Genomic DNA, 18,874 nt, shown 5'->3' with positions numbered 1-18,874 from the left:
AACTGCACCTCCCTCAACCGCAAGACTCTACAGGGGGTGGTGCAGTCTGCACAACGCATCACTGGGGGCAAACTACCTTCCCTCTATGACACCTACAGCACCCGATGTAACAGGAAGGCCAAAAAGATCAAGGACAACAACCACCCGAGCCACTGCCTGTTCACACCGCTACAATCCAGAAGTCGCAGTCAGTACAGGTGCATTAAAGCTGAGACCGAGAGACTGAAAACCAGCTTCTATCTCAAGGCCATCAGACTGCTAAACAGCAATCACTAACTCAAGAGAGGCTGCTGCCTACATTGAGACCCAATCACTGGGCACTTTAATAAATGGATCACAAGTCACTTTAAATAATGTCACTTTAATAATGTTTACATCGCTCATCCATATATTTATATGTACATATTCTCAGTCACCCCTTCAGATTTGTGTGTATTAGGTCGTTGTTGGGGAATTGTTAGATGACTTGTTAGATATTACTGCACTGTCGGAACTAGAAGCACAAGAATTTCGCTACACATCTACTAATAACATGTATTTTGATTTGATTTGTCCAAGAGACAGAAAGGAGAAGAAGCAGTATAACAGCTTTACACAGTATGATGGTGAGAAAGTAGAAGTAGGCTACTTTAACGTCCAGTGACAGCCAACCCAACACACAAGGTCTGTACATATTCCATCATCTACCCTCCTGAGAAAGTCAATGAAGGGAAATCCCTAAGGCCATTCACATGTTTCTCCAGAACAGTCAGAGGCTTTTGTTTTGTTCTTGGTGAAGTGGAAAATGGAGAGAAGCACAATTCTCATTGTACTTTGGATTTCACCATTTCACCAGTGGAATAGCCTTGACATTACTTTCACAGTGGAATAGACCTGACATTACTTTCACAGTGTAAGATTTTGGTGGTGGTCACGAGACAGCTGGCTTTATTCTAGGAAAGGGGGTCATTTCTAGAAAACACAGACATGAATGTAAGGGAAGCATGGAACTTTTTCTGTCATTGACAGACAATACAGAATCACATAGATGGGATTGTTATGGGGTATTTGTCTAGCTGCACATTATGTCCAGACAGAGCAGTGATATCAGGATATTTAGCATATCAGACAGACATTTTCTAGACATTTTTGCCAGGCCTTCTGTGACAATTTACTATCATTTTCAGCACAATGATGATCCAATTTCACTCTCTAGCTCTCCCTCTCTCCCTCCTACTCATGTTAAGAACATATGCAGACAGAGCACCATCCATGCAATAGGTGGACATTGAACAAAACAGTTTGTTTACAGAGAGAGCTGTTGCCATATCAACCATCCATTGATTTACTATGGAATATGTTTCTAAGCAGCCCTCTCCATGCACACCTAAAATAAGAAACATAACCAGCCATTTCCATCAAACACACCTTTTATTCAAACTGTGCATACACTAAGATATTGTGACATTTCAGTTATTACCTACAATGTAGGTATCATCTACAACTGTTGTCCACACCTAAACATCTGTTTGCTACTTGTCACATAATGTCTAGCCCAGAGGTGAAGCCACGGCAGGTCGAGGCTGGGCAGAGGGCCTGCCAGATTGAACACCAGCCCACTCAATCAGGTTGGCTTCAAATACATATTTAAAAATAAATAAAAATGAAATAAATTAATTGGATTTGTTGTTTGTATTCTCTCCTGACTAATCAGAAATGTTGAAGAATGCAGTAGGAGGTTTGGATCGATGTGGTTATATTGCTATCATATGGTACCACTACATTTCCCAGAGGCCACTATGGAAGGCTGATTTGTTAGAGATGGATATAAGGATTGGAAGATCAATGCGAGGCATGCTTCAAGCACCAAGCTAGTAAACCCCACTCTTTTGCACTGGATACATTTGAAGGCTACAGTGTTTTAAATCAACTTAACTGCGAGGCCATGGCCTACTCATTTGTAGAGTGGAATCATGCAAAGGTGGTTCTGGACATTGTTATGCTATGCGCTAAACAGAGCATAGCACTGTGGGGACATACTGTAGGGAGAGTGAAGAGGCCGTTAATAAGGGCAACTTCTTGGATTATTTCAAATTCATATCCAAATATGATCCAAAAATTATCAATTGTCTGACTGAGCTAAACACCCGATTCCAGGAGGATCAATATGGAGTACTGAGAGCAGCGGCCTGTCTGCCAGGGTCTAGGACCTCTGAAAGAATCAATGCTGGCCCCATGTGATCACTATCATATCTCTGTTGAGGATGCTGAATTAACCGTGTTTATTCAGCAACTGAGTTGGAAAGTGAGTGGAGGTCAGGAATCCCCATCCCTTATCGAAGTTTTGGACAGCTGTAGCCGGGACATTTTTCCTGACATCAAAAGACTACTAAGGGCCAGCATCATCACCCTTCATGTACTGTTGAGACTCTTCTGCACTACAGGCTGTATCAAAACATTCATCAGATCTTGCATGCTGATGGCACGTCTAAACAATCTAGCCCTGTTGTCCTTTGAAAGGGAACTCAGTGACTCTTTGGACTATGATGAAATAATCTCTATCTTCAACACCAAAGCCTAGGTATCTACGCCTTGTGCTGTAAAAATGTAAAACACACAAGAAAGCTAAGCCTGAATGCTGTTTATTTAAGATTGTGTCTAATGTTTTCATGCCTTCCTTGGTAGGCCAGTCCTATATGTGTCTGAATCAAGGAGAGCTGCTGTATTCATACCCACAGTGATATTAGGCTATGTATGATGAATTCATGTTTTCATGCCGGCCTTCAAAGGTCAGGTTTATGTTTGCTAATTCAAGTGAACTAGTGTATTCATACCCACCATGAGGTTATTTATAATAATTTCATGTTTCCATGCCTGAATATCTATATGGTATTGTTTGCTTATATTTAGGCCGACATTGTAAATAAGAATTTGTTCTTAACTGACTTGCCTCAGGCCCTGTGTGTAGTTAACTGACCCTCTCTGCCTATTCATCGCCATTTTACCTGTTGTTGTTGCCTTAGCTGATTACCTGTTGTTGTCTTACCCGTTGTTGTCTTAGCTAGCTCTCCCAATCAACACCTGTGCTTGCTTTATGCCTCGCTTTATGTCGCTCTCAATATGCCTTGTATACTGTTGTTTGGGGTAGTTATCATTGTTTTATTTTACTGCGGAGCCTCGAGCCCCACTCAACATGCCTCAGATACCTCTTTTGTTCCACCTCCCACACAATTGGTGACATCACCTAGTATAACTTATGCCTCCAGAGATGCAACCTCTCTCATCGTCAGTCAATGCCTAGGTTTGCCTCCACTGTACCTGCACCCTACCATACCTATGTCTGTACATTAGGTCCTGAATCTATTCTACCACGCCCAGAGATCTGCTCCTTTTATTCTCTGTCCCCAACGTGCTAGATGACCACTTTTGATAGCCTTTAGCCATACCCTCATCCTACTCCTCCTCTGTTCCTCGGGTGATGTAGAGGTTAACCCAGGCCCTGTGTGTCCTCAGGCATTCTCATTTGGTGACTTCTGTAACCGTAAAAGACTTGGTTTCATGCATGTTAACATCAGAAGCCTCCTCCCTAAGTTTGTTTTACTCACTGCTTTAGCACACTCTGTCAACCCTGATGTCCTTGCCATGTCTGAATCCTGGTTTAGGAAGGCCACCAAAAATTCAGAGATTTCCATCCCCAACTACAACATTTTTCGTCAAGATAGAACTGCCAACTACTAGAACAAGTATTTGATACACTGACGATTTTCAGGTTTTCCTACTTACAAAGCATGTAGGGGTCTGTAATTTTTATCATAGGTACACTTCAACTGTGAGAGACGGAATCTAAAACAAAAATCCAGAAAATCACGTTGTATGATTGTTAAGTAATTAATTTGCATTTTATTGCATGACATAAGTATTTGATCACCTACCAACCAGTAAGAATTCCGGCTCTCACAGACCTGTTAGTTTTTCTTTGAGAAGCCCTCCTGTTCTCCACTCATTACCTGTATTAACTGCACCTGTTTGAACTCGTTACCTGTATAAAAGACACCTGTCCACACACTCAATCAAACAGACTCCAACCTCTCCACAATGGCCAAGACCAGAGAGCTGTGTAAGGACATCAGAGATAAAATTGTAGACCTGCACAAGGCTGGGATGGGCTACAGGACAATAGGCAAGCAGCTTGGTGAGAAGGCAACAACTGTTGGCGCAATTATTAGAAAATGGAAGAAGTTCAAGATGACGGTCAATCACCCTCGGTCTGGGGCTCCATGCAAGATCTCACCTCGTGGGGCATCAATGATCATGAGGAAGGTGAGGGATCAGCCAGAGCTATACGGCAGGACCTGGTCAATGACCTGAAGAGAGCTGGGACCACCGTCTCAAAGAAAACCATTAGTAACACACTACGCCGTCATGGATTAAAATCCTGCAGCGCACGCAAGGTCCCCCTGCTCAAGCCAGCGCATGTCCAGGCCCATCTGAAGTTTGCCAATGACCATCTGGATGATCCAGAGGAGGAATGGGAGAAGATCATGTGGTCTGATGAGACAAAAATAGAGCTTTTTGGTCTAATCTCCACTCGCCGTGTTTGGAGGAAGAAGAAGGATGAGTGCAACCCCAACCTTGAAGCATGGTTGTGGAAACATCATTCTTTGGGGATGCTTTCTGCAAAGGGGACAGGACGACTGCACCGTATTGAGGGGAGGATGGATGGGGCCATGTATCGCGAGATCTTGGCCAACAACCTCCTTCCCTCAGTAAGAGCATTGAAGATGGGTCGTGGCTGGGTCTTCCAGCATGACAACGACCTGAAACACACAGCCAGGGCAACTAAGGAGTGGCTCCGTAAGAAGCACCTCAAGGTCCTGGAGTGGCCTAGCCAGTCTCCAGACCTGAACCCAATAGAAAATCTTTGGAGGGAGCTGAAATAAAATTTGATTTGATTTGATTTGAAAGTCCGTATTGCCCAGCGACAGCCCCGAAACCTGAAGGATCTGGTGAAGGTCTGTAAGGAGGATTGGGCCAAAATCCCTGCTGCAGTGTGTGAAAACCTGGTCAAGAACTACAGGAAAAGTATGATCTCTGTAATTGCAAACAAAGGTTTCTGTACCAAATATTAAGTTCTGCTTTTCTGAAATATCAAATACTTATGTCATGCAATAAAATGCAAATGAATTACTTAAAAATCATACAATGTGATTTTCTGGATTTTTGTTTTAGATTCCGTCTCTCACAGTTGAAGTGTACCTATGATAAAAATTACAGACCTCTACATGCTTTGTAAGTAGGAAAACCTGAAAATCGGCAGTGTATCAAATACTTGTTCTCCCCACTGTATATCTCACTGGTCATCCCCAAAGACAACACCTGCTTTGGCCGCCTTTCCTTCCAGTTCTCTGCTGCCAATTACTGGAACGAATTGCAAAAATCGCTGAAGTTGGAGACTTATATCTCCCTCACTAACTTTAAGCATCAGCTATCTGAGCAGCTCGCCGATTGCTGCAGCTGTACACAGCCCATCTGTAAATAGCCCATCCAACTACATACCTCATCCCCATATTGTTTTTATTTACTTTTTTTGCTCTTTTGCACACCAGTATATCTACTTGCACATCAATCACTCCAGTGTTAATTTGCTCAATGTTAATTACTTCGCTACTATGGGCTATTTATTGCCTTACCTCCTTACTCCATTTGCACACACTGTATATAGATGTTTCTATTGTTATTGACTGTACTTTTGTTTATCCCATGTGTAACTCTGTGTTGTTCTTTTTGGCACACTACTTTGCTTAATCTTGGCCAGGTCGCAGTTCTCAATGAGAACTTGTTCTCAACTGGCCTATCTGGTTAAATAAAGATGAAATAATAAATTTTTTCAAATAGTTAAATAAAGGTTACATTTAAAAAAGAAAACTATTATTATTATTATTCTGAGTAAGCAATCATTTCATACCCACCGTAAATTTCAAAACATAGGCCTAAAATGTTTGTGTTGTACTGTGTGTGTGTGTGTGGCTGTTTTCATATTGAAAAAAAGTGTGCACATTTGGGCTTAATGAAACACCTTCAGGCCTTTCTATTCTTTCTTGCTTACTTGTACAAAAAGCTGTTAGCTGTTTGCCTACGCCGCTGGTCTAGCCTCTGACTATTGGTATAAAGTACAAATTCAGAGTTGTCACCCACGAGTAGCCATTTTTGTGGTTTTGGAAGGATATGTCATTTTACATGATGAGAGAAAACTATGTAGGGTAGAGTGTCTCATTCCTATGTCCTGTATTATTAATTCTGAGGGGTTGCTAGCGGGAAGTTGGCATCGCAGAGAATGAGAACACGTAGGACAGACTTCCGTCCTGCTGGGTTGGAGAAAAGGAGGATGGAGATGATTAGAGACGCATCCCCCACACTTTTCCCCTCCAGCTAACTAGTCCTCCTCACCACCTCCTACTCATCCATTTGTTTTTTCCATTCTCCAAAAAGACATCATGATGAAATAAGATTTTCTCATTTCAACGCTGAGATTGTTTAGCTCACACGTGTAAGATGCAGCACGGTGAAGGTTTCCTAAGCTAACTTCTTACTTTGCTATGCTTGCCATGTCCATGCTACAGGTCCAATCAGAGTTATGTTGTATTAGAACTGTGTCAAAAGTGAAGTCACTAAAAACAGTAAGAATCACAAATTGCAATTGTTGTTCTGCCTGACAACTGGAACATGTGGCCTGTAAACAAATCACCGCCCAATGTACTACTGAATGTGGCCAGCAGATGTAATTTCTTTTAGTTTGTGATTTATAATTGCAGTTGAGAAACTTCAATCTGACCTTTGAGGCTTGCCGTAGGAGCTTGGGGCTGTTAACTCCATGCCGTCATCTGGTCTGTCCATTAGAAGCAGCTCCAAAGACCCATAATCTTATCACAGTTTGCCTGCTGTATTCAACCTTTTCAATAATCACACAAGGGTATAAGGCTCTGTCAAGTCGGAATGATTTACATTACATGTATTATACATGCATACATGTATAATGCAGCATTGTACATGTTCATTTAGTCCAAAAAGGCTGTAATATTTACAAAGCATTTAGGGTATGTCTGCATAGTCAAAGCTGATAGTTTGGCAATGATGACAGTGTTGTATGGGCTATTTGGCCAGTATATGTGGAGTTGCTTTACTGCCAGGACATGAGAAACTCTACTGCTCCAAGCAAAGACACACACACACACACACACACACGATACACACAGTCAGACAAACATATAGTGGCACTTACAGTGCATTTGGAAAGTATTCAGAACCCTTGACTTTTGCCACATTTTGCTGAGTTACAGCCTTATATTCCAAAATGGATCAAATCAAAAAATTGCTTCATCAATCGAAACACAATAATCCATAATGACAAAAGTGAACACATGTTTTCAGATTTTTTTTCTAATTTATTAAAAAATAAAAACAGAAATACCTTATTTACATAAGTATCAGACCATTTGCTATGAGACTCGAAATTCAGCTCAGGTGCATCCTGTTTCCATTGATAATCCATGACATGTTTCAACAACTTGATTGGAGTCCACCTGTGGTAAATTCAATTGTTTGGACATGATTTGGAAAGGCACACACCTGTCTATATTAGGTCCCACAGTTGGAACTGCATGTCGGAGCAAAAACCAAGCCATGAGGTCAAAAGAATTGCCCGCAGAGCTCCGAGACAGGATTGTGTCGACGCACAGATCTGGGGAAGGGTACCAAAACAGTTCTGCAGCATTGAAGGTGCCCAAGAACACAATGACCTCCATCATTCTTAAATGGAAGAAGTTTAGAATCACCAAGACTCTTCCTGGCCAAACTAAGCAATCGGGGGAGAAGGACCATGGTCAGGGAGGTGATCAAGAACCCGATGGTCACTCTGACAGAGCTCATCTGTGGATATGGGAGAACCTTCCAGAAGGACAACCATCTCTGCAGCACTCCACCAATCAGGCATTTATTGTAGACTGGCCAGATGGAAGGCACCTAAAGGACTCTCAGACCATGAGAAACAAGATTCTCTGGTCTGATGAAACCAAGATTGAACTCTGGTCTGAATGCCAAGCATCACATCTGGAAGGAACCTGGCACCATCCCGAAGCATGGTGGTGGCAATATCATGCTGTGGGGATGTTTATCAGTGGCAGGGAAACTAGTCTAGAGCGTTCAGGACCTCAGACTGGTTCCACTTCAAACAGGACAATGATCCTACGCACACAGCCAAGACAATGCAGGAGTGGCTTCGTGACAAGTTTTTGAATGTCCTTGAGTGGCCCAGCCAGAGCCCGGACTTGAACCCTATTGTACATCTCTGGAGAGACCTGGAAATAGCTTTGGAGCGAGGCTCTCCATCCCACCTGACAGAGCTTGAGAAGATCTGCAGAGAAGAATGGGAGGAACTCCCCAAATACATATGTGCCAAGCTTTTAGAGTCATACCAAAGAAGACTTGAAGCTGTAATCGATGCCAAAGACGGTTCAACAAATTACTGAGTAAAGGGTCTGAATACCTATGGAAATGTGATAATTCAGTTTTTATTTGTAATAAATTAATTTTTGCTTTGTCATTATGGGGTATTGTGTGTAGATTGATGAGGGAAATAAACTATTGAATCAATTTTAGAATAAGGCTGTAATGTAACAAAATGTGGAAAAAGTCAAGGGGTCTGAATACTTTCCGAATGCACTGTACAATATCCATAGCAAATTACACTTTAGTGCAGCGCTTTGATTACAAAACAGAGTAAATGAGGGCAATGGTATGGAAAGGATTTCTGTCTGATGAGGAACAAAATGAGGCCAAAGCTGTAGACGACTAGATAATGGAAGACGAGCGTACTGTACTTGACTGAGGTAAAATATAAATCATTCACATTAACTTTAGTAAAAATGGGCCCGTCTCTCCCCCTCTCTCTGTCTCGAAGATCCCTTTTAACCTGTAGCTACTTCATAATTCATGCCCTCTCTCCTATGGAGAGGTGGAATGATGTACCTCGTGTATTTATCCACCATCCTATGATTGATAAAGATTACCCTAGTAAGTAATGTCACTAGAATTGACAACTGAATGTACAGATGAATAAAGAAAACACCTCATGACTGGTTCTAGAAAGCGTGTGAAGACAAGTATAAATCTGGCCAATTTATCGGTTATAAATCAAGCCAGTGTTTGTAAAGCAGAGATGCATGCTTTCATTTGTGAAATGTCAAGCATAATGGCTGGGTTTACACCACAGCATGCAACATGCAGAGAAACATCTATTATTCATCTCAAATGTACTTTACCAGCAACAATATGTGACAAAGAATGACGTTACATCCTCTTGTGTTAAAAACGAAAAACAAGGTTTAAAGTGAGAATGAGCTTTTACATGGAAGGTGATTATGCATCATTATTATACAACATTATAATTAAGCAATAAGGCCCGAGGGGGTTGTGGTATATGGCCAGTATACCATGGCTAAGGGCTGTTTTGCATTATCTACTCCAAATATCTACTCCGTACTTGTTTAGAATTATCTACTGTAAATATGGCATTATTCCACTATTTCCATCAGTTTGAATCCCTTTCAAGAGGGGACTTTTATTTTGAAGGTGAAACGCAAATTCCACTATTGTGGCTATTCCTTATTGTGGCTAGCTTCACACAGGTGTGCGCGGCAGTTTGGAAAAATATCCAACACATGGCAGAGTTGTTAGTTTGGCAATGTCGATTAGCACATATGTGGATTAAAATGCCAAGAAGACTGTAGAAGGAGCGTATGGTGTCCACAGATTAATTTATAAGCAAAAATGTCCGTTGAAATCGGTACCAGAACTACGCAGGTGTCCTTAACGGGGAACTTTACATCTAAGATGTTTACTAAAGAAAGAACGGTCAAAATATCTCTTCTAGGAGGCGAACCGACAATGTTCTAATCCACGGGCGGGAATACTAACCATTCCGCAACAAATCCTGCTCCAAAAACGTTGACTTCGAAATACTATCTAAATGTCTTGAAGTGTTCATTCCAAAATTATTTTATTCATTCACTCAAGAGTGATTGCACGTTTATTTGTCTTGCTTGTTGAAAATATAACAGTTGATTTGTTAAAAACAGACTCATTTAATCAAGTAGGTAACCAAGTTAGCAAGAGTTTGCTTTGATTTTGACTGCATGCTGCTGGCTGGCTGGGCTGGTTGCAACCTGATCTCATAGCATTTCGTATTCTGTATGTAAATCCCAGATACTTAATTTAGTATGATATGTTACGTTTCGTATGGTGTGTATTAATTTATGGGTGTCCATAATCCATTTCTCATCATATGTTACGAATTACAATTCTTATGGCATGTTAAGTATTTGCAATTTGTATGATCTGTTATGGATTTTAATTTGTACAATATGTATGATATGTCTAGGCTAGTTAGGGTTAAGGTTAGTGTTAGGAGTTATGTTAAACGGTTAAGAGAAGGGTTAGCTAGCATGCTAAGTAATTGCAAAGTAGCTAAAAAGTAGTAAGTATGGTAGTTGCAATGTTGGTAATTAGCTAAAATGCCAAAGTGTTCCATGATGAGATTAGAACACTCAACCTTTTGGTTGATAGACATTTGTGTTATCACCCATCTGTCCACTGTGACATATACTTAAGTATCAAAAGTAAATGTAATTGCTAAAATATACTTAATTATCAAAAGTAAACATATTACTTCACGTTCCTTTTGTTAAGCAAACCAGACAGCCAATGTTCTTGTTTTTTATTTACTGAGAGCCAGGGGCTCTCTCCAACACTCAAATAACAAATAACACAACACAAATAATATACATACAAAGCATTTGTGTTTACTGAGACCGCCAGATCAGAGGCAGTATGGATGACCAGGGGTGTTCGCTTGATAAGTGTGTGAATTGAACCATTTTCCTGTCCTGCTAAGCATTCAGAATGTAACAAGTACTTGTGGGTGTCAGGGACAATGTATGGAGTAAAAAGTACATTATTTTCTTTAGGAATGTAGTGGAGTAAAAGTAAACATTGTCAAAAAAGATAAACAGTAAAGTACAGATAGCTCCAAAATTAAGTAGTACTTCAAAGTATTTTTACTCCAGCACTTTACACCACTGGTAGCTTGTAGCTTGCTGTGTCTTCAGCCATGATAGCTCTCAAAGTGATGTTGTCTTAAAAACTATCCATAGAATAAAAGGCAAAGGATGTGGTGCATGTCTGAATGGAATGTGCTTTAATATTATGTCCAGTGTCCAATGTCCATGCATTTTGTCCAGATTTCATCTGCTCTTGACCTCCACTCAAAAAATAGGGTTTGGGGTTTTACGTTTCTTTCTGGGGGTTTACATAGCTTCACTACCGTATAAATCCATGATGCCTGGGCATGAGTGTGAGGACTTGTGGCATGGAGAGAGCAACGTGACCCAGTAGCAGATGGGCCCACTCACTGATGCTGAGTTGAACAGTGTTTCTCGGCGATACCACAGACAAAGGCTCACAAACCTGCCTTGTAGTCAATGTGGCAGTGAGCTGAACCAACGTAATCTTTTTTATTACCTAAGATTTAACCGTCTGTAGCTCTCCTCTCTCCATTTCTCTCTCTCTCTCAAACCCTCTCGCCCTTCTTCTCTCTCCATTCTTCTTCATCTTCTCTCTCTCCAACTCTCCCTTCTTCTCTCTCTCTAACTCTCTCCATTCTTCTTCTCTCTCTCTCTCTTCAACTCCCTTCTTCTCTCTCTCCCACTCTCTCTCTCTTCTTTCTCTCTGTTCTCTCTCTCCAACACTCTCTCCCTTCTTCTTCCTCTCTCTCACCCTTCCTCCATCTCTTTTTGTCTATCTCTCTGAAAGGAATGAGTAGTGGGAAGCGGCCAAGCGGCCAATGTTCCTCTCGTTGCCTCCTGTTTATACACTAATAGGATTTACTCTGAGGCTTATTTTCCGCTCCTTGTCTTCCGTCCTGGAATGGAGTCCTCCGCAGCCAACAGTGCAGGTGGTGGGCAGTAAATTATACATGCTGCCCTCCAAGCACTTCAGCATAAGGGAGGGGGGTCCCCAAAAAAGCCTCCGCCCTGAACACCCCCACCACAACCCTCCCTAACTCCTACTCCCACCATCTTCCTCCCCATCCCTTTCTCCCCCTCCCAATCACTCCCTCCTCCACTCCCTCACTCCTCTCCATTCCTCCCCTCCTCCTTTCCATTCCTCCACTCCATCCCTCCCTCCTCCACTCCATCCCCTTTTCTATTCCTCCTCTCCACCCCTCCCTCCTCCTCCTCTCATCCCTCCCCTCATCCACTCCATCCTTCCCTCCTCTTGTCTATTCCTCCCCTCCTCTCCATCCCTCTTCTATACCATCCCTCCTCTCATCCCTCTTCCTCCTCTCCATCATCCCTCCTTCCTCCTCTCTATCCCTCCCTTCTCCTCTCCATCCCTCCCTCCTCCTCTCCCTCCCTCCCCTCATCCACTCCATCCATTCCTCTCTCCTCCTGTCTATTCCTACTTCTTCCCATCCTCCTCTTCATCCCTCCCCTCCTACACTTTTCTCTCCTCTCCATCCCTCTCCTCCTCCACTCCATCTCTCCCTCCTTCTCTCTATCCCTCCCCTCCTCCTCTCTATCCCTCCCTCCTCACCTCCTCCTCTCTATCCCCCCTCCTCTCCATTCCGACCTCCCTCCTCCTCTCCATCCCCCACTCACTCCATCCCTCCCTCCATCACTATTTCTCAAGCATTTTTTAAGCAGCTCAATAATGTTAAAGCACAGCAAACCATAGAAATAGAGAAATGATGCCATATACTTGTGACCTAGACGATCACCAGCATCCATCTGATTGGACAGGTCATCTCCCAGGAGCCAATCAGTCTTGATTACCTATTTACCTTCTCCATCACTATTACAGGTAATGGAGAGGAGTATTTGGGGTCACAGAAAAGTGAAAACATTTGTCATATCGACCTGCACTGTTCTTACTGTCACATGGGAGAGAAATGCAGGAAAATAACCTGCATAAGATGGAGATGTTGTTAGTTCAGTTAATCATTGAAATTGATCATTTCTACAGACAGACAGACCTGTGGATAGATAATATGGCAACAAACATTGTACAATAAAAAAGAGATTGGCAATCTTACATACAGTAATTACATACAGTAATTGGTCCAATTCAGTAGTTTATACCAGACCTCATATCATGAGAGCCTGTTTGCCTTCCAAAATAAAACTCAACCTGTAGCAGTGTGACCCAGAAAGATCACCACCCAAAGACCAGAAATCACCTTCAAAAGACACATCAGCTGGAGGACAAGAAGAAATGAGGGAGAAAAGAAAAAAGAGAGTGATGATGCACCTGAAACACCCTAATTAGTGCATTACAGTCACTCTGTTTACATGTGAATCCAAAGTTCACCATTTCATTTCCTGAAAACCTGCCAATTACCGACCTTGCAATCACTAAGGGAATAGGGCAGGGAAAAAACAAATAACATTGCTTTACTTTTTCAATACGTGATACCATGCTTTAAAAGGGCCAGCCTGTTTTCTGATACCCAAATTAAAAGATTAGTGAAATCCCAGCTCGCAGTGACATTTAGAGAGAAACCGATGACTCCTTTGAATACAGATTAGTGTATACATTTAAATACAACAGTGGTACCAACACGTAACATTCCAAAGGCAAATCTCATTCAAAGTGCTAGCAATTCCTCTAAATCAAATCAAATCAAATCAAATCAAATTTTATTTGTCACATACACATGGTTAGCAGATGTTAATGCGAGTGTAGCGAAATGCTTGTGCTTCTAGTTCCGACAATGCAGTAATAACGAGCAAGTAATCTAACTAACAATTCCAAAAAAAAACTACTGTCTTATACACAGTGTAGGGGGATAAAGAATATGTACATAAGGATATATGAATGAGTGATGGTACAGAGCAGCATAGGCAAGATACAGTAGATGATATCGAGTACAGTATATACATATGAGATAAGTATGTAAACCAAGTGGCATAGTTAAAGTGGCTAGTGATACATGTATTACATAAGGATGCAGTCGATGATATAGAGTACAGTATCAACGTATGCATATGAGATGAACAATGTAGGGTAAGTAACATTATATAAGGTAGCATTGTATAAAGTGGCTAGTGATATATTTACATAATTTCCCATCAATTCCAATGATTAAAGTGGCTGGAGTAGAGTCAGTGTCATTGACAGTGTGTTGGCAGTAGCCACTCAATGTTAGTGGTGGCTGTTTAACAGTCTGATGGCCTTGAGATAGAAGCTGTTTTTCAGTCTCTCGGTCCCAGCTTTGATGCACCTGTACTGACCTCGCCTTCTGGATGACAGCGGGGTGAACAGGCAGTGGCTCGGGTGGTTGATGTCCTTGATGATCTTTATGGCCTTCCTGTAGCATCGGGTGGTGTAGGTGTCCTGGAGGGCAGGTAGTTTGCCCCCGGTGATGCGTTGTGCAGACCTCACTACCCTCTGGAGAGCCTTACGGTTGAGGGCGGTGCAGTTGCCATACCAGGCGGTGATACAGCCCGCCAGGATGCTCTCGATTGTGCATCTGTAGAAGTTTGTGAGTGCTTTTGGTGACAAGCCAAATTTCTTCAGCCTCCTGAGGTTGAAGAGGCGCTGCTGCGCCTTCCTCACGATGCTGTCTGTGTGAGTGGACCAATTCAGTTTGTCTGTGATGTGTATGCCGAGGAACTTAAAACTTGCTACCCTCTCCACTACTGTTCCATCGATGTGGATGGGGGGTGTTCCCTCTGCTGTTTCCTGAAGTCCACAATCATCTCCTTAGTTTTGTTGACGTTGAGTGTGAGGTTATTTTCCTGACACCACACTCCGAGGGCCCTCACCTCCTCCCTGTAGGCCGTCTCGTCGTTGTTGGTAATCAAGCCTACCACTGTTGTGTCGTCCGCAAACTTGATGATTGAGTTGGAGGCGTGCATGGCCACGCAGTCGTGGGTGAACAGGGAGTACAGGAGGGGGCTCAGAACGCACCCTTGTGGGGCCCCAGTGTTGAGGATCAGCGGGGAGGAGATGTTGTTGCCTACCCTCACCACCTGGGGCGGCCCGTCAGGAAGTCCAGTACCCAGTTGCACAGGGCGGGGTCGAGACCCAGGGTCTCGAGCTTGATGACGAGCTTGGAGGGTACTATGGTGTTGAATGCCGAGCTGTAGTCGATGAACAGCATTCTCACATAGGTATTCCTCTTGTCCAGATGGGTTAGGGCAGTGTGCAGTGTGGTTGAGATTGCATCGTCTGTGGACCTATTTGGGCGGTAAGCAAATTGGAGTGGGTCAAGGGTGTCAGGTAGGGTGGAGGTGATATGGTCCTTGACTAGTCTCTCAAAGCACTTCATGATGACGGATGTGAGTGCTACGGGGCGGTAGTCGTTTAGCTCAGTTACCTTAGCTTTCTTGGGAACAGGAACAATGGTGGCCATCTTGAAGCATGTGGGAACAGCAGACTGGTATAGGGATTGGTTGAATATGTCCGTAAACACACCGGCCAGCTGGTCTGCGCATGCTCTGAGGGCGCGGCTGGGGATGCCGTCTGGGCCTGCAGCCTTGCGAGGGTTAACACGTTTAAATGTCTTACTCACTTCGGCTGCAGTGAAGGAGAGACCGCATGATTCCGTTGCAGGCCGTGTCAGTGGCACTGTATTGTCCTCAAAGCGGGCAAAAAAGTTATTTAGTCTGCCTGGGAGCAAGACATCCTGGTCCGAGACTGGGCTGGGTTTCTTCCTGTAGTCCGTGATTGACTGTAGACCCTGCCACATACCTCTTGTGTCTGAGCCGTTGAATTGAGATTCTACTTTGTCTCTGTACTGGCGCTTAGCTTGTTTGATAGCCTTGCGGAGGGAATAGCTGCACTGTTTGTATTCAGTCATGTCACCAGACACCTTGCCCTGATTAAAAGCAGTGGTTCGTGCCTTCAGTTTCACACGAATGCTGCCATCAATCCACGGTTTCTGGTTAGGGAATGTTTTAATCGTTGCTATGGGAACGACATCTTCAACGCACGTTCTAATGAACTCGCACACCGTATCAGCGTATTCGTCAATGTTGTTGTCTGACGCAATACGAAACATCTCCCAGTCCACGTGATGGAAGCAGTCTTGGAGTGTGGAGTCAGCTTGGTCGGACCAGCGTTGGACAGACCTCAGCGTGGGAGCTTCTTGTTTTAGTTTCTGTCTGTAGGCAGGGATCAACAAAATGGAGTCGTGGTCAGCTTTTCCGAAAGGGGGCGGGGCAGGGCCTTATATGCGTCGCGGAAGTTAGAGTAACAATGATCCAGGGTCTTTCCACCCCTGGTTGCGCAATCAATATGCTGATAAAATTTAGGGAGTCTTGTTTTCAGATTAGCCTTGTTAAAATCCCCAGCTACAATGAATGCAGCCTCCGGATAAATCGTTTCCAGTTTGCAGAGAGTTAAATAAAGTTCGTTCAGAGCCATCGATGTGTCTGCTTGGGGGGATATATACGGCTGTGATTATAATCGAAGAGAATTCTCTTGGTAGATAATGCGGTCTACATTTGATTGTGAGGAATTCTAAATCAGGTGAACAGAAGGATTTGAGTTCCTGTATGTTTCCTTCATCACACCATGTCACGTTGGCCATAAGGCATACGCCCCCGCCCCTCTTCTTACCAGAGAGATGTTTGTTTCTGTCGGCGCGATGCGTGGAGAAACCCGCTGGCTGCACCGCTTCGGATTGCGTCTCTCCAGTGAGCCATGTTTCCGTGAAGCAGAGAACGTTACAGTCTCTGATGTCCCTCTGGAATGCTACCCTTGCTCGGATTTCATCAACCTTGTTGTCAAGAGACTGGACATTGGCAAGAAGAATGCTGGGGAGTGGTGCACGATGTGCCCGTCTCCGGAGTCTGACCAGAAGACCGCTTCGTTTCCCTCTTTTTCTGAGTCGTTTTTTTTTTTGGTCGCTGCATGTGATCCACTCGGTTACACTGGTTGTAAGGCAGAACTCAGGATCCGCATCGCGAAAAACATATTCTTGGTCGTACTGATGGTGAGTTGACGCTGATCTTATATTCAGTAGTTCTTGTCGGCTGTATGTAAAGAAACCTAAGATGACCTGGGGTACTAGTGTAAGAAATAACACGTAAAAAAACAAAAAAAAACTGCATAGTTTCCTAGGAACGCGAAGCGAGGCGGCCATCTCTGTCGGCGCCGGAAGTCAAAGGGCTCTAAGGGCTGATTCCAAGAGATGACTTACACTTACACTCTCAATGCATTCAGAGGTGTCACAGAAACTCAGAGACGTGCTGAGTCAATGACCTGAATGACACAACATATCCCAGTGCACCAAAGGAATGACAGCAGCAGCCTGGGTTTAGGCACAGAGCGGACAAACCCTTGTACAGAACGCTTCAGTGGAACACTTTCCAGGATGGGGACAGAACAGTGACTACATTTAGGAGCAGTGGGCTGGACCATAACTCACACTCTCTCTCTCTCTCAGCTCACTTTGTCTCTTTATTCTCTGACAGGACCTACAGCGCCAGGCAGTGCTGACTCTCTCCATTACAAAGGGGATGGTCGAATGCATATTCTATGTGTCTTTCAGGTCTCAATGGGCTGCAGGTCAACTCAGCATGTATAAAGTACCAACACAGCCACATGTATACACACTTGCACAAAGTGAACTGGACGGCAGCAGCATCATGCATACTATACTGCTAGCTGATGTGTTTTCAGACATTTTCATGTCCACTATCTTCCCTGTGCCCAAGAAAGGGAAAGTAACTGAACTGAATGACTACTGACCCATAGCACTCACTTCCGTCATCATGAAGTGCTTCGAGAGGTTAGTCAAAGACCAGGTCACCTCCTCCCTCCTCGACACACCCAACCCTCACCAGTTCTCCTACCTCCAACAGATCCACGGATGACGTAACCACCATGGACCTGCACACTAACCTCATCCACCTGGACAAAAGGAATGCATATGCGAGGATGCTGTTCATCGACTACAGCTCTACATTCAATACCATAGTGCACTCTAAGCACATCACAAAGCTCAAGGCCCTGGGACTGACCTCCTCCCTATGCCACTGGGTCCTGGACTTCCTGAAGGGCCGCCCCCAGGTGGTGAAGGTAGGCAACATTACCTCCTCGACACAGATTCTCAACACGTGGGCCCCACAAGTGTGCATCCTCAGTCCCCTCCTGTACTCCCTGTATACCCATGACTGCGTGGCCTCACACAGTTCCAACTCCATCATTAAGTTCGCTGACTACACAACAGTAGTATGCCTGATTACCAACAACAATGAGACGGCTAAAAGAGAGGAGGTAGGCACCCCTTAAGGTGTGGTGCCAGGTAAACAACCTCTCCCTCAACGTCAGCAAAACAAAGGAACTGATTGTGGACTTCAGGAGGAACCAGGCTAGGCACGCCCCCATCCTCATCAACAAGGCCGACATGGAGAAGGTCATAAATGTCAAGTTCCTTGGCGAACACATCTCAGAGGAGCAGAAATGGTCAAATCACACAGACACTGTGGTGAAAAAGGCACGACAACGACTCTTCAATCTCAGGAGGCTGAAGAAATGCGGCCTGTCCCAGAGGGCCCTCAGTGTTCTACAGGAGCACTATCGAGAGCATAATGTCAGGCTGCATGACAGCTCCACCTCTGCTGATCGTAAGGCTCTACAGAGGCTGGTACGGTATGCCCAGCCGAACGCACCATTGGGTGCACACAGCCTGCCCTCCAAGACACCTACAATACCAGGTGTAGCAGGAAGGCCAAGAAGATAATCAGAGACCTCAGCCAAAATTGAATTTAAATCTAATCGACTCTCACTCCAGGCTAACTACTCTTTAACAACAATGCAGTTTGTCATGCAA

The 18,874-nt window shown here is 43.8% G+C and overlaps 1 protein-coding gene across 1 annotated transcript in view; it reads right to left on the bottom strand.

The window, feature by feature from the left end:
• LOC112253083 (glutamate receptor ionotropic, delta-1-like) overlaps positions 1–18,874 on the bottom strand; it is a 358,887-nt gene that overhangs the window by 328,534 nt on the left and 11,479 nt on the right. The gene's annotated exons all lie outside the window — the stretch shown is intronic.

This window comes from Oncorhynchus tshawytscha, linkage group LG06 (assembly GCF_018296145.1).
Source record: "Oncorhynchus tshawytscha isolate Ot180627B linkage group LG06, Otsh_v2.0, whole genome shotgun sequence".
NCBI classification, from domain to species: Eukaryota; Metazoa; Chordata; class Actinopteri; order Salmoniformes; family Salmonidae; genus Oncorhynchus; species Oncorhynchus tshawytscha.
The sequence above is the reverse complement of the archived record's forward strand: the minus strand, read 5'-3'. Positions and strand labels throughout refer to the sequence as shown.